This window comes from Echinops telfairi, unplaced genomic scaffold (assembly GCF_000313985.2).
Source record: "Echinops telfairi isolate 266 unplaced genomic scaffold, ASM31398v2 ScPeMD7_3;HRSCAF=10, whole genome shotgun sequence".
In the NCBI taxonomy this organism is placed as follows: domain Eukaryota; kingdom Metazoa; phylum Chordata; class Mammalia; order Afrosoricida; family Tenrecidae; genus Echinops; species Echinops telfairi.
In genome coordinates, this window is record NW_022103899.1 from 3,660,232 (window position 1) to 3,672,245 (window position 12,014).

Genomic DNA, 12,014 nt, shown 5'->3' on the forward strand with positions numbered 1-12,014 from the left:
GTGTGTGAGACAGAGGATATTTCTATATAGGTATATATGTACTTATATGGGAGGCAAATATATTCATACATATAGTAGAACATATGAGAGTAAATTTATGAAAACTTCTTAAATATAGCCAACTCCTTGGGGTAATGAGTTGTTGGGCTAGGGTATCACAACCATAGGCTTGGAGGACACCAAGGCCACTTGGCACAATGGAGTTCACAAAGCCAATGTTCTGCCTCCTATTCTGGTGAACAGCAACTAGAGTCTTTAAAATGTGTTGCACCTCCTAGGGTGGAACTATTGGTCTCTACTCATTCAGAGCAAACACATGAAGAAAACCAAAGATACAAGGAACTAATTAGCCCCCAACATTAATGCACTACATGAACTCCAGTCTCTACAACCCTGAGCCCAGAACTAGATGGTGCTCCTTCTGACCATTCTGAAAAGGATCACAGTAGGAGGTACTAAAAAAGAGTGGTAAAAAATGTGGAACGAGTAGAATCCCTGAGATTATGGCCCCCAGACACTGTTCTGCCTTGGAACTGGAAACTGAATAACTCCCCCATCCTCACCCTTTGACAGTCAGGCTTGTGAGGTGAACATTAGCAACAAGGAGGCATTCAATCCTTAGAACAATCAACCATATCAGACCAAAAGAGCAGACTTGCCCTGCAATAAAGCTCAGAAGGCAGGAAGGGAAAAGGAAACAAATAAAAATGGTTGTAGGGATTGCAATCATTGACACAAGATGTGTACAAATCGCTGAATAAAACCAATTTGCTTAATAAACTTTCACCCAAATCCCAATAAAAAGGTTAATAATAATAATAATAATAATTGTTAGCTGTCCTTGTTTTAGCTTGAGTATTACTCAGTAAGGATACTAGCATCCAGAGAGTTAAAATTGCAGGAAGTCAAGGACTATGTATATTTCCATTCATGTTTGACACACAAAGGTCAGTTCTTGTTTTACAGGTGGTATCTGATACCATTTGCCCTTTTGCTTCATTGACTAGAAGTTCAACTGAACTTTGGCTCACAAAAATAAATTGCTTTCCTTATTGTTCCTTGTCAGATAATCTTGTTTATCCCGGGGTCCATTTTGAAAACTTGAGCTGTGCAGCACTATTTGAAGTTGAATTTCAATTAGAAGATTAAGGAACTAAGTCAACAGCAAGGGGATTCAACGCTAGAACTCCAGCAGGAGATAGAAACTTGAACATCGAGGGCTGCCACATTAATAACCCCTTACTGACTTCAGTATATCTTTAAAGGTCAGCAAACAAGTCTTTTGGTCATGAAAAAAAAATAGAAGAGAAGGTGATTCGCAAGCAGTGTCAGGCTGTTAATTCTTACACTGAGGTAGGAGAGGAAGATGCCTGCACTGTAAGTGTTCCTGAAGTTCAGTGTGACTGTTAATGAGCTTGTCTTTAAGATCTTGCCTGAGGACATTTCATCAAACTCTTATTTCTCACATGTTAAGCCGTCAGAGTAACCAGAAATTAAAGGATGGCAGTCACAGTACACACTTTTTAATGCTTCACCTCATTTGCCAGAATTATGAGATTTGGAGTTGGGAGAATATAGCCACCAGATAACAAGTATGGTAAGATCTCCTCAGCAATTGCTGGAGAGGTGCCACTTGGGGGATACCCTACACTTCCTGGCAGTGAGGAATCCAACTTAAAAGCTAAGGAGAAATCGAGTTTCTTAAAGTGACATGAGCCACTTCTGTGCGCCCCAGCACAGCTGATTTTTCCTGGACCCCGAGGTAAGCCAGCCAGCCAAATCTCTTACTTCATTGGCATCTGGGGACCCTAAGGGATAGCCAGTCAAGTGGGAAGGTTGGTGCAGACATACTCATACCCATGCTACACTTTTCAACAATTTCCCCCTTCCTCCTTTGATTGGCTTTGTTCTCCGGTGCCCTGGCCCCCTACACGCCCCCCTCCCCTGTGCAGCAGACGCGTACACACAGTAACATGACCAAAGGAGGGCTCTCCAACTACAAGGCAGGTCCCCCCCCCTCCAATTTCTTTGTACTTTGTTCTATTTTGAAACTTCATTATTTTTTTTCTAGTTCTTTCTCCCTTCTTCCAGTGTCCTCTTCCTATGCAGCCACAAGCTCCCAAGAATATTCACTCTTCCCAGGCAAAAACAAGCCAGTCTGTAGGTTCTGACACATCCACGCAAAGGTTTTTATTTTTTCCCTCCGTGCACAGACATGCCCACATTCAGATTGCCACAGCAATAGAAATTCAGTCCCCACACCCACGTCTTTTGTCCTTTCTTTTCTCTGCACATTCATGCATTATTCCTTTCTGTTCTCTCTCTCTTTATGCATGAAACACAGTCCCATGAGACCTATTAGTTCAGCTAACCTCTCTTAAAATACATTTTCCCATTATTTTTACAAATCAGTTGGCTTATCCAGAAAGCCACTTTATTATTATTATCCTTATTTTATTTTATTCTCTCTCCTTCAACTCCAGTTCCCTATCTCTCTCCCCCTTTCTCCATTTCACCGACATATGATTTCCTATTAAACCTCTCCCACATCACTAAACTGAGCCAACTACTTCTATACTACCAGAAACTCACACACCACTGAACACAAACAACCGAAAGTCACCCAGACCTAATGGAGTACTCTAAAAATATGTTCTGAAACTAATCGAAACAGAATTCAGAAGAATGGTGTTTAATTTTTTTTCAAGAGATGTGGGGAACACACATGAGAATGATGGGAAAAAACCTGAAAAACCAAAATCTTTAAAACAAAGAAGATAAACAATGAGACAATAGAATTTGGCAACATAGTGAAAGACCCAAGGAATATAATGGGAGAAAAGGAAAATTGAATGTGTGAACTAAAAGATAATCACTTTTTCTGCAATTGATGAGAGAAACAATCAACAAGCAAAAACTGAAGAAATCAGAAGAAAGACTGAGAATGTTGTGGGACACTATGACAAGAAACAGCCTTGACTCATTGTGATTCTACAACAGGGAAAAACAAACAACCAAAAATCTACAGAGAAAATTATACGAGGAACCATTGACAGAAATATCGTTAACATACAAGGGCGGTGAAAAGACCTGTTCAAGACACCCAGGAAACCCCAAGTAGGACAGACCCCAAATGGAAAGCATCATGACATATCTTAGTTAACACTCTAATTTCAATGAAAAGGAGAGAATCCTGAGGGTAGCTAGAGACAAAAGAACAGAAACCTACAAAGGAAAACTGATAAAGATAAGCTGACACTTCTCAGGGGGAAATATGTGGGCAAGAAGACAATGGGATGACATATAAAAAATTCTGAAATAAAAAAACCTGATAACTAAGAATCATATAAGCCACAACACTATCCTGCAAATGTGAGGGAGAAAAAAAGGTAATCCAGAAAAGGAAAAACAAAGGGAATTCATAAAAACAAGACCAGGAATTAAAAATATATATATATTAACCAGATCAACAGAGAGTCAGAGAGTAAACAGAATCAACAACAGCAGAAAAACCTGACAAGATCATACACCCAGAACAACACCACCCAGATTACAATGAAAGTAATCCTCAGAACAACACAGAAATAGAGGAGGATCAAAGACACCAAAAAACCACACACACACACACACAAAACATGAAATAGCAAAATAACAGCAACAAACTGACATACACAAATAATGTCACTGAATGTCAATAAACTAAATGCACTGTTTAAAAGTAGACTGAATTAGAATACAAGATCCATCTATATGCTGCTTTAAGGAGACAGACACACCTTAAACTGAAAGACAAAAATAGACTAACATCAAAGGAAGGTGAACAATTTACCAGGCCAATGGCAGCCATCAAAAAGCAGAGTGGCAATATTAATCTCTGATAAAATAGACTTAAAATGAATAACATAATGAGAGAAATGTATGGACATTATATAATGATTAAAGGAACAAAGCACCAGCAACATATAGCATTAATAAACATGTACACCCAGTGAAAAATCTTCAAAATACATCGATAAAATTCTCACAGAATTGAAAACAGAAATAAACAGTTCAACAATAGTAGTAAGAGACTTCAACACACCACTCAAGAGAAGACAGATGGTCAGGAAAGAAACTCAGTTACAGAAGAGTTAAACAACACAACCAACCACCTTGACCTCCTATACTTTTCAGAGCATTCCACTCAACAACAGCACAGTATACATTTTTCTCCAGTGTCCAAGGTACATCTTCTATAATATATCGCACATTAGGTTACAAAAGCTGCCTCAATAAATTAAAAACATTGAGATCCTACAATCAATTTTCTCAGATGGAAATGCTACAATACTGGAAATCAACAAAAGAAAAAAAATTAACATAAGACAAACACATAGAGACTGAACAACACACTACTTAAAAACATTTGGATATATATTTATAGGTTTAGTATTAAGTATTAAGGAAGCAGATGGACATTGGGCCTCTATTCAAGTACTCCCTCAACACAAGAACACTTTGTTCTAATAACCCGCCACTCTGAGATGCTCATCTTCCCAACATGATTGCTGAAGACAAAGTGGGTGCATAAGCAAATGTGGTCAAGAAAGCTAATGGTGCCCAACTATCAAAAGATATATCATCTGGGGTCTTAAAGGCTTGAAGATAAACAAGCGGCCATCTATCTGAGAAACAACAAAACCCACATGGAAGAAGAACACCAGCTTGTGTGATCATGAGGTGTCGATGAGATCAGGTATCAGGCATCAAAGACCCAGAGCAAAAAAATCATAATGTGAATGAGGGGGCAGTGCGGAGTGGAGGCCCAAAGCCAATATGTAAGCAATTGGACATCCCCTTACAGAAGGGTCGTGAGGAGAAGATGGACCAGTCAGGGTGCAGTGATGAAACATACAGCTTTCCTCTGGTTCTTTAATGCTTCCTCCCCCACACTATCATGACCCTAATTCTACCTTACAAATCTGACTAGACCAGAGCATGTACATGGGTACATATAAGAGTTGGAAATACAGGGAATATAGGACAGATGAACTCCTTGGGACCAATATTGAGAGTAGCCATACCAGGAGGGGAAAGGGAAGGTGCAGGGAGAAAGGGGAAACCAATCACAATGACCTACCTCTCAGGGGGATGGACAACAGAAAAGGGGGCGAGGGGAGACATCGGACAGGACAAGACATGAAAAATTTATAATAATAATTGGTAAATTGTCAAGGGTTCATGAAGGAGGGAGGGAAATGGAGGGGAAAATGCGGAACTGATACTAAGGGATCAAGTAGAAAGAAAATGCTTTGAAAACGATGATGGCAACATATGTACAAATGCGCTTGAGACAATGGATGCATGTATGGATTGCGATGAGTTGCATGAACCCCCAATAAAATGATTTTTTTTAAAAAACACGTTTGGGAAATTGACCAAATAAGGGATGAAATTGAGCAATTCCCTGAAACAAATGAGAACAATAATACATCATCCCAAAACCTTTTAGAGACAGCAATAGCAGTTATCAGTGGGTAATTTATAGTAAGCAATACACACATGAAAAAATAGAAATCCCAAGTCAACACCTTAACACAGCACCTCCAACAACTAGAATAAGGGCAACAACATACACCCTCCAACAAGAGAAGAAAAGAAATCATGATTAAAGCAGAAATAAAGGAACTAAATTTTTTAAATGAAGAAATCAATGAAAAGAAGTTGGAATTTTGAAAAGATTAACAAAAGTGACACGCTGCTGACAAACTTAACAAAAAGAGAAGAGATGATACAAATATCTAGAATTAGAGAAGAAAGGGGTAACAGAGTCAAATGAAATAAAAAGAATAGTATGAAAATTACAAGACTGCTCCAAGTTTGATAATCTAGAAGAAATGGAGAAATATCTAGATATACACCATCTACTCATCTTACTGCAAATGCAGACAGACAACATGACCAGATCCATAACAAAGAAGAAATAGAGAAGGTCGCGAAGAAACTTCCAACCTAGAAAAGCCTAGGACTCAATGACTTCACAGGGCAATTCTACTAAGAACTCAAGAAGAGCTGTCACCAATTCTACACAGCCTATTCCAGAGTATAGAAAGAGGCACAAAACTCCCAAACTCATTCCATGAAGCTAGCATAACCCTGATACCCAAACCAGGCAAAGATCCCACAAGGACAGAAAAGTACAGACTGTTATTCCACATGAACACAGATGCAAAAATTCTCAGCAAAATTCTGGCTAATAGAATACAACAACATATTAAAAAAATAACTCATCATGACCAAGTGGGATTCATATCAGTGATGAAAGGATGGTCCCACATTAGAAAAACTATTAGTGTAAACAAGACAAAGAATAAGAATCACATGATCTAATGATATAATAGATGCAGAAAAAGCATTTGACAATATCCAATACTCATTTCTAATAAAAAAAACTCAATTAAATAGGAATAAGAGGGAAATCATTCAACATCATAAAGGCCATATAAAAAAATCTAACAGCTAATGTCATGCTCAACAGGGAAAAACCCGAAAACATTTCCCTTGGGAATAAGAACTAGATAATGGTATACCTTAACACCACTCTTATTTAACATTGTGCTGCAAGTCTTAAAACCATTGGACAGCAACAACAAAATTCAAGGGAATACAATTTGGCATAAAAGTGAAGCTCTTGCTATTTGCAGAATCTATGACGATATAGAGAGAACTCCAAGGATTCTACGCAAAGACTATTTGAAACTAAAGAGGGATTTGATAAAGTAGCAAGATACAAGATTAATGAACAGAAAACCATCAGATGCCTATCTACTAGCAAAGAGGGCTCTGAAAAAGACATCAAGAAAACAATGCACTTTATCATAGCCACACAAAGATAAAATACCTAGGAATAAACCTAACCCAGTTTCTATCCCGCCCTTGGCAGCCCACACCATGTGCTATGTAGACTGCTGGGCCTTTAGATTCTGCCCTTCTGAGGCCGACGGCATCCTTCATAGGCCACACCAGAAGGATATGATGTAGAAACCTCACTAAATGAACTAGGCTTTCCCTCAAACTCACTTGTAGCAGATTTAAAGAACTGGAATACTTCCTTGAACTTAAGGCTGAACTACCCTCGCATAAGGAGAAGCAGATGATTGCCATACCAAAGTTATATAATTGTTGGTCATTAAATGTTCATAATTTAAGCACTGATACCATGCCCTTCTTCAGAATATCTATTTTATGATTTACAATCCTTGGATCATACAGGCTGGTGTGCTTCTTCCATGTCGACTTCGATGGCTGCTTGTTTAAGACAAGTCCTTCAGACCCCAGATGCTATTCTTTCTGATAGCTGGGCACCATCTGGTCTCTTCACCACACTTTGCTATTTATACAAGCCAACAATTTAATGCATCTTCAGATCGCTTCATGAGGGCAAGTACCAAGCAAGGCTACATCATATAAACTGTTTTTAGATTGGGTCAAGAATCAAGTGAAATCCCCAAATCCATCCATCTATCTATGGCTTATTTATGTCTCTAGTTCACTTTAGAGACATTATTATGTTATGACAGAACATTATAAATCATCCCCCAGGAGCAATATTGATAGTGTCATTAACTTAGCTAGTGGTATAGAATCTAAAACACTGTTGAAAAAACGAAGTTATGCAAGTATAGGCAAGCTTCAAACAGCAATGCATGAGTTGTTGACTTGTACAAATTAAATGCTTAACTAACTGAATACTATTTACACGAGCAATGGGGATTGGTGAGAGGACAAAACTTTCAATAACTCTCATTCCCAAAGGGAGAACCCTGCCTGTGAGACTAAGGCGTGTTGAAAGGAAACAAGGAGAGCATTAAAACAGTAAACATATGGTGGCCATGGGCCACCATTCAGTGGGAACCCTCAGACTCCAATGACCACCAATTCCATAATTGGGATAGCAGTTATTTGCTTCTTCTCACACTTAAGGGCAGTTCAACTGTAAATCCAAAGATTATGTTGTCGGATCCTTAAATCTGCTACTGAAGAGTCTGAGGTAAAGCCCAATTCACTTCATGGGGTTTCTACATCGAATCCTTCTGGTGTGGCCTATTAAGGAGGTTGTGGGCTTCAATTAACACCAAGTCTAAAGTTCTAGTGGGGTAGAGCACTTGGCCTGGATCACCAAGGGCTGGATAGAAATTAGGTCAAAAGTGTCCAATTAGGGTCACAGTACATGACATAGTCTCCTCTTGCGGTCCCTATAAGTATTGCCAAGTGGTTTTCTTTTTCCACCCCCAATGTGAGGTTGCTCCAACAGGTTTCCCACCAACAGAAGTGTGATCACCTTCTTTGAGACATACATGCGCCTCACCCCACAGCTTGACTCAAATTCCCATTAAGGTTTGCTTATCACTCTTGTAGGAGTATCTGTGGATTGGTGAACTCAGCACAATGTTATATGGCAACAACTGAATGGTCTTCGCCCTCTCCCCCAGATTTGAGAAAGTGACTCCAACTGAGGCGAGATCTCCTACATCAAAGTGGTTTTAAGATGCACATATGAAAGGGGTGATATATATATAGTTCATGGGCATTAAGCAAGCACACTACCGTATTGCTTGGGAGACCAGATTATAAGATTACATGACCTGAGAGCAGAAGCCTGCCTTTGTCTTGGTGTCTTTCCTTATAGTGATAGACTTATACAATAGTTGTCTTTTTGTGATTAACTAACCTCACTCAGCAAAATGATTTCCAGCTCCATCTATGTCATATTCCAGCTATGTTTCAGAGCTACTTTTTAGGGATATATAGTATTGCACTGTGTGTATGTACCAGAGTTTCTTTATCCATTCTTACACTAATGTTCATTTGGGCTGTTTCTATCTTCTTGCATTGTTAACTTTGCTTCAATGAACATGGGAGAGCATGCGTCTGGTTGTGTTCTGCCTCTTATTGCAAAGGTATTGCTGAGTCACATGGTGTTTTTATTCCCTGTTGTTTTAGGTAGCACCATATCACTGTCCATATTGGTTACACAAGTTTACAAGCCCACCAGAAGTATATAAAAGTTCCCATCTCTCTAAACCCTCTCTAGTATTTGTTGTTTTCTGTTGTTTTGAATTGGGCTATTGTTGTACATCGAGAATCTTATTACTGAAGTTGCTAACAGCAATCTCCCAGAGGAGGTACACACATTAAGGAGAAGAATGAATCAATCCTTTCCAACTCTTGAATTGGTAGGTATTAATTACATGGAGATGAAGAGGAGACTAGCTGTGACAAGGGAGTTAGTCACAAAAGACATAAACAGAAATGAGTCAGTAGTTTTAAAAATATTCTTTTAAAATTTTCAAAAACTATATGTAAAAATTGGAAATCCCTAAACCAGAGTTCATTAAAGTCAGAATAGTGCTCTGAAATCTTGTTTCATGAAGCCATAGAAGGACTCTTTAAAAAGCTATTTAATTATACCTCTTCTAGATGATACCGAGAGGACTAAAGTGTCTAAATGAACATTTTTCTGTGGCAAAGAAGTTGCATGATGAAAGAGTACAGGAAAGATATACTGTATGTTTAGGGTTGACTGTGATTTGTTGACTTGTGCTTTGCTTCAATGTTTCGTCCATGGGCAGTGAGCAACTACATGCTAGAGTCATTTGTTTTTACCCCTTTACCTTCCAATAAATGATTGAAGGATCCTAGTTCTACAGAGAAAAATCACTAGACAGTCCAGGAAAGGTCTCTGAGATCAGTGTACACTGTACACCAATTTAAAATCCATAAATAGAATACTGGAGAAGATGAGGTCAAAGTGTCAAAGTTCAAAGGCACCTTTCAAATTCTCTTTAAATAAAATCTGACCTTCTACTTTCCTTTCTTTTTTTAAAAAATAAGAAAAATTTCCAACCATAGTTTGGATCATTTAATTTAGATATGGACATTTTTTCACCATTAAAAATCATCAAAAGATCAGAAATATTTAACTGTGCCTTCACTATGGGAACACATTCAGTTGTATAAAAAAGAACAACATTGAAGCATTGAGATTTTAAAGGTTGAGGTTTTAATAACTCCAGAAAGCTTTTGCTCTTCATATATGAGGTCACAGCTAATTAATATGTATACACATAGTTATTTTACAGCACTAATAACTCTGTCTAAGTATCTTTGTTAGGTAGAGATTAGCTGGCTATGTCTATGTCTCTCTACATATTATAAATACATGAAACTGAAAATTACTTCTGAAAGGCCTCCCTTCCCCCATTTTAAAGCATAACCCACACGCATGAAAATTTACCACTTTCCTGCAAACATTTCTGTAAGTTTTGATAAATACATAGAGCCACAATCAAATATAGAACCGCTTCATCACACTCCAAAATTCTTCTGTGCTCCTGTGTGGTCAGCCCATTTCTCCCACCTTGAAGCCCTGACAACTATTGATCTGTTTTCTTTCTTTTTCTCTCTCTTTCTTTTTTTTAACCTTCTACATCAGATTTATTTTATTCAGTACAATGTTTTCAAAGCTTGTTCATGTTGTAGCATGGATCAGCTTTTCATATTTGAATGACTATTGCGTTGCAAAGAAATACCGTATTTTGTTTATTTCTATTTCTACACTTTTGCCTTTTCAAGAATATATTATAAATGAAATCATTTAGAAGGTAGAAAAATCCTCTTATAAACATCACAACTTGATAAAAAAATAAATGAAGAAACCAAATAAAATGCCCCCTTTTGTAACTGATTTCCTCTACCTGAACTCATAGGCAATCAACTTATTCTTGCATATTATATCTTGATACAGGTAAAGCCTGGAGATCATTTCAGTACATACTTTCAGACCTCACGTTCAGAATAAAGAATTAGAATCTTGTAATGCACTGCTGAGAATTTACTTTTTGCCAAATTCTCCAAGCTGATTCTAAAGCTCGGCCAGATTTGGGAAGCATTAACCAAATAGATTTTCTATGTGATCAACTACCAGATCTTAGACTGTAGCTGGCAATAGGATCAAATTCAAAGGTTTGGAGAGTCTTTTATATGATCTTTCCCTTGGATGTGGCTACCACTTACTGACAGCAAGGCCTAGAACAAGTGACTTAAACCTGTTGAATCTCAATGTTCTCTGTCATGCAGTGGGTAAAGATGCTTACTTCATAGGGAGTTCAATGCATGTAAAGCAGTTAGTGCAGTTCCCAGCACTCTTAGCCTTCAGTGAAAAGAAGCTGCTCACATCTTTGTATTAGTATCAGGATCTTTATCATTGTCATTGTCATCAGATGTCTCAGGAACTTAACTGGCTTTTCCCATATTTTGGAAATTTTGTCAGTTTCGATACTTTTTTAACCCTTCCCCTGGAAGGGAACAAAGTAAAGCGAATTCATTTTTAACGCAGCAGCTCTAAGCTAACAGGAATTATTTGATTGTCCCTGACCTTCACCTCAGAAATGCCAACAGGGACAGAAATGGAATTTCTAAAAATTCTTGTTCTTTTAACAGAGGGATGTTATTAGTCAAATATTAGAAAAATAAAAGGGAAATAGAAAAACATGGCCCACAACAAGATAGATATTAGGATATCTGCAGTTAGGAAATATTTAAAAATAGACTCTCTTTGTTAGAATTTCAGTCAAATGTTTGGTATGGATAGAAGTTAAATCTGTTGACAAACAGACAACAGGGATTTTCCATCACAATTCCATAATAGCCTGCAAACAAGACTTGGATACAAGGCCCAGAAAAAATTATTTTCAAAAACACTGCAAGATTAGAGGAAATAAAGGGACTAAACACAAAAAGTAATATTTTAATCATATAGCTGGTACTATAATTTGGTCTTGGAAACTAATCACAAGCTAGATATATATGCATGTATTTTTATACTAAAAATTGCATTTAAGTCCTGAAATACAGAAAAGGGGTAATATTTGGTTATACTTGCTGATATAGAGAAAGACACAACTCCTGTTTTGAAAGAAGCTTGCGATGTTGCACATATCAAAGATCAGAGTCAAACATGCAGTCCATAAACC

At 37.8% G+C, this 12,014-nt stretch overlaps 1 protein-coding gene across 1 annotated transcript in view; it reads right to left on the minus strand.

The window, feature by feature from the left end:
• PDE11A (phosphodiesterase 11A) overlaps nucleotides 1-12,014 on the minus strand; it is a 441,211-nt gene that overhangs the window by 247,091 nt on the left and 182,106 nt on the right. The window lies entirely within an intron of this gene.